General features: G+C 36.1%; 1 non-coding gene across 1 annotated transcript; it reads left to right on the forward strand.

Annotated features, from left to right (window-relative positions):
- Positions 1 to 720: 720 nt before the first annotated feature.
- Positions 721 to 839, forward strand: LOC141306024 (5S ribosomal RNA). Its single transcript, XR_012344990.1, has one exon. It is a non-coding gene; the product is annotated as a 5S ribosomal RNA (ribosomal RNA).
- Positions 840 to 5,000: the final 4,161 nt, after the last annotated feature.

A 5,000-nucleotide genomic window follows, 5' to 3' on the forward strand; every position in this document is an offset into this window, starting at 1 on the left:
CATGTATTATAGAGTTTTAAGTGTTTTACATGTTTTTTAGGCCATTTTATTACTCTTAACATTTTAAGTGTATGTGTCTTTAATAAATGGATGGTTGGCCTGTCATGTGACTAGACACATGACAGGAAGCAGGAAGTACAACTGTATAAGAGAGCAGCATGACAAACAAAGGACAGTCACCAAACTGTTGGATTGAGGAGTTGCTAATTTTAGAGCTCACCTTTCCATTCACCACCTGCAAACTTTGGATTACACTTTCTGTGGATTGTATATACACTGGTGGACACTCACATTGGACTTATCAACACACTGGGGTTCTTGGACTGTTTTTAGGGTATGGACAAATGAACTGTATTCTTTTAACAGAGTTTACCTGTTTTTAGGGTATGGACAAATGAACTGTATTCTTTTAACAGAGTTTACCTAGTTTTATCGTGTTGTTTTAAAGTCTTTTATGTGAACCTTGTAAATACACCAAATCTATTTAAACCAATTTTCTTTTATGTCTCATTCTTTTAACCACTAGTCATCTCTCACAGTTAAATCTGACCCCATTTTAGTCTTGTAACTCGGCTGATAAGGCCGATTGTTACACTTTTATGGGAGACCGCCTGGGAATACCAGGTGCTGTAAGATTTTGCCTTTTCTTCACTATTTATATAATATGCTGGCTTTTACGGAGGCTGATCTTTAAATAGCCCACTTTTTGGAGCAGCCCTCGCTTATGGCCATACCGCGCTGAGAGCGCCCGATCTCGTCTGATCTCGGAAGCTAAGCAGCGTCGGGCCTGGTTAGTACTTGGATGGGAGACCGCCTGGGAATACCAGGTGCTGTAAGCTTTTGCCTTTTCTTCACTATTTATATAATATGCTGGCTTTTACGGAGGCTGATCTTTAAATAGCCCACTTTTTGGAGCAGCCCTCGCTTATGGCCATACCACCACCTGAGGGCGCTGTTGAGTCAACAGGAAGTAGTTTGGCTGCAGAGGGGAGAGGAAGGCTCTCCCACACCTGTTTGTTTTTTCTTAGTTTTTTTTGTTTTCTATAGTTTTTGTCTTTTGTTTTTTTCTTTCCTAAAGCTTTTTTTTTTTGTCTTTTTAACCACCCAACAGCGGCCTTAGGCTGGCTGGAGGGTGGTTTCTCTTTTTTCTTATCAGTGTTTTTTTTTTCTTAAAATGGACGGACCTATGGCAAACAACACGGAAATGGCTGGAGAGACAAGGAAACACAACAATGCTGGACTGGAATATGGACAACGAGCTGGACGTGGACCTGATTCGGAAGTGAGGAGAGTGCTTGAGAAAAGAAAATATTTGAAGGAGGCTACGGTGATTATTAATGTGGAAAAAACAAACAATGCCAAAGTGGTGGATGTTATCAAGGCAGTAGCGGAACAGATTGGAGAAGGGAAAATTTTAGCAGTACGGCCAAGACAAGACAAGGAGTATGAACTGACCCTGGAAAAGGAAGAAATGTGCAACGATTTGATGGATGGACTGACAATAGGAGGAGCAACATGTGAGGTAAAAAAACTACAAAACAGGGACTATGTTGTTTCTTTCATGCATTTGCCTGTCTACCTGGATGATGAAGAAATTTTAGAAAAATTGAATGGTTGGGGAGTTCTCCCTGTATCTAAAATTAAAAGAAGGTTGTATCCGGGCACTAATATTGAAGATGGCACGAGGTTCATCAAGGCAAGGTTCCCAAGAGAAGTTGTCTCCCTCCCTTACAGCACAAAGCTGGACACAGCGGAAGGGCCACAGTATTTCAGGGTGATGCACAGTCACCAGGTGAAGACCTGTCGGCTGTGCATGAGCCCAGAACATCTGATGAAAGACTGTCCTGATTTTAAATGTTACAAATGTGAGGAGAGGGGACACTTCGCACGAGACTGCCCTGCGGTTAAGTGCCCGGAATGCCGAGAGATTTTAAACAGATGTGAGTGTTGGATGGAGGAAGAGGAAGGGGGTGGAGAAAGCCAGGTGGATGGGCAAATGCATGAAAGAGGCAACAAACACCCAGAAACTAACGAAGAAGAGAAAGAAACAGAGCGAGCACAACAAGGAGAAATGGAAAAGGAAACAGACAATGAGGAGGACAGAGAAAATAGACCAAAAAATAATGAGGAGCAAACGCAAGGACAGAGTTTAACATGGACACCAATGGAATTAACTTCGAGTTTTAAGGACTTTGTGGAAAGGGTGGAAAAAACGGGACAAGCGGAAAAGGAGCAAAACAAAGAAACGAACAGTGAAGAAGAGGAAAAAGTGGAGAAAATCAAAAAGGACAAAGCAGAGGGACAAACAAGAAGGCAAACAATAAAGGTAACACCCAATCTAGAGCTTGCAAGGAGAAAAGTTATGAAAAAAGGACGAGCAAAGTTTTTGAACCGATATGAGGTGTTGAGAGGTTTGGAGGAGGAGGACTGAAAGGATGGCTTTTAATTTGTTTCTATTCTTTTTAATGGTTTTAAGTTGTGTGACATTTAACGCAAGAGGACTGATGGACTTAAACAAATTTGGAAAAGTTAAAGAAGAATGTAAAAGACAAGATATCATTGCATTACAGGAAACGAACTGGAAAGATGATACGATGAATGATTTTAAAAAGAGATGGGAAGGAAGTTTTTTGTATAATAATGGAGATGGAAGGTTGGGGAGAGGAGTTGCAATTGTAATAAAAGAAAACAGTGGGGCAAAGTGTAAAACTGTATATAAAGATAATGAAGGTAAATGTATGTCTGTAGAAATGGAGTATGAGGAAAAGAAAGTAATTATAGTCAATGTCCATGCACCAAATGAACAAAATGAAAAGAAAGAATTTTTTATGGTTTTAAGGCGTCTTGTGAAGAACTATAGGGAAATTATTATGATGGGTGATTTTAATACAGTTTTTAGTAAGCAGGATATGGCTGAAGGAATGGTTTATAAAACTGATACGGGGAGAAAAGAATTGAAAGCGTTAATGGAAGAAAATAATATAATAGATGTGTGGAGAGAAAGAAATGAAAAGAAAAAAGAATTTTCAAGAAGACAAATAGTGGGGAGATTTGTATGCCAAACCAGAATTGACTTTGTTTTATGTACAAGAAATGTAGACAATTTTATAGAAAATATTAAGTATAAGGAGACAAGCTTTAGTGATCACAAGTTTTTAACTTTCAATTTGGATTGGAGTAACATGCAAAGAGGGACTGGAGTTTGGATATTAAATACACAAATTTTAAAGAATGAAGACTATGTTTTTAAGGTTAAAGAAATGATAGAAAAAGAAAAGGAAAACAGAATGTATGAAGAAGATAAGAGAATATGGTGGGAGAATACAAAGTTTTTAATCAAAAAGTTTTCAATTAAATATTGTAAGTTAATACAGAAATGCAAAAGAAACAACAAAAGGGAAATGCAAGAAAGTTTAGAAATGGAATTGAACAAAGAAAATAAGGACATACAAAAGATAAAGGAAATACAGGGAGAATTGAAAGTAATAGAAGAAAAAGAATATGAGGCGGCGAAATTAAGAAGCAAGGCAAAATATGTGGTGCAGGGAGAAAAATTTACAAAGTTCTTTTTTGATCTGGAAAAAAAGAGAGGGAAAGCAGAAATGATAAAAGAAATAAGAGGAAAAAACGGGGAAATTGTCGAAGGGAATGAAAGGATTTTAGAAGAAATAAAAGATTTTTATGAGGATTTGTTTAGTGCAAGAGGTGTGGATGAGCAGGAAAAAAAGAAACTGTTGAATCAAATAAAAGCAAAAGTAAGTGAGGAAGATAAAAAAGAGTGTGACCAAGAAATTAGAGAAGAAGAAATCGAAAGAGCAATAAGTCAACTGAATAAAAAGAAAAGTCCAGGAATAGATGGTTTGGGAACTGAATTTTATGTATGTTTTAAAGACATTTTATTAGAGATTTTAAATGAGGTTTTTAAAGAAATTTTTGAAAAGGAAGAAATTAATGAAAGAACAAGAATAGGGATAATGAAGCTTGTATACAAAAGAAAAGGAGAAAAGGCTGATTTAAAAAACTATAGGCCCATTACTATGTTGAATACAGATCTTAAAATTTTAGCAAAGGTTTTAGCAAATAGGTTAAAAGAAGTAATGCCAAATATAATTAATACAAATCAAGCATATGGGGTTAAAGGCAGGGATATTGCGGATATCACAATGAGTATAAGAGATAAAATATGGTATATGAAAGAAAAAAAAGAAGAAGGATATGTAATCAGTTTAGATTTCGAGAAAGCTTTTGATAGGGTCGAGCACAGCTATTTATTTGAGATTTGAAAGACTTTTGGTTTTGGGGAGAATTTTATTAAATGGATTGGAATTTTATATAAAGGTGCACTAACAAAAATAAAATGTAATGGTTTTTTAACAGAATGTTTTAAAATCACAAGATCAATTAGACAGGGTTGTCCGCTTTCAGCGCTTTTATATTCCTTAGTATCTGAACCTTTAGGACTGGCTATAAAACAAAAAGAAGGAATAGAAGGATTAGAAACTGAAGGAAGTAAGGCTGAGGGAAAAGTATTTCAATATGCTGATGATACGACAATAATTGTAAAGGGAAAAGAGAGTGTTAAAGAAGTGATGAATGTGGTAAAAGAGTATTGTAGAGGGTCGGGAAGCAAAGTAAATGAGGACAAAACTGTGTATATGAGATTTGGTAAAGCAACGGTTTTAACGGATTGTTTTAATTTCAAGGAAGTTGAGGAAATGAGGATTTTAGGAATTTTAATGGGAAAGAATGAAAGGAAAGTAAGAGATGAAATGTGGGAGCAGCTTGTAACAGATATAGAGAGGAGGTTAAATTTTTGGAGATTGAGAACACTAAATTTGAAGGGGAAGGTTTTAATATTGAATGTTTTAATGGTTTCTAAACTTTGGTATGTTTTATATGTATCTGAAATACCTTTATGGACGAAACAGAGGTTGAAGAAATGTTTTCTTGACTTTTTATGGGAAGGAAAGCCAGCAAGAATTGCATATAACACAATATTA

Source organism: Garra rufa, chromosome 1 (assembly GCF_049309525.1).
Source record: "Garra rufa chromosome 1, GarRuf1.0, whole genome shotgun sequence".
In the NCBI taxonomy this organism is placed as follows: Eukaryota; Metazoa; Chordata; class Actinopteri; order Cypriniformes; family Cyprinidae; genus Garra; species Garra rufa.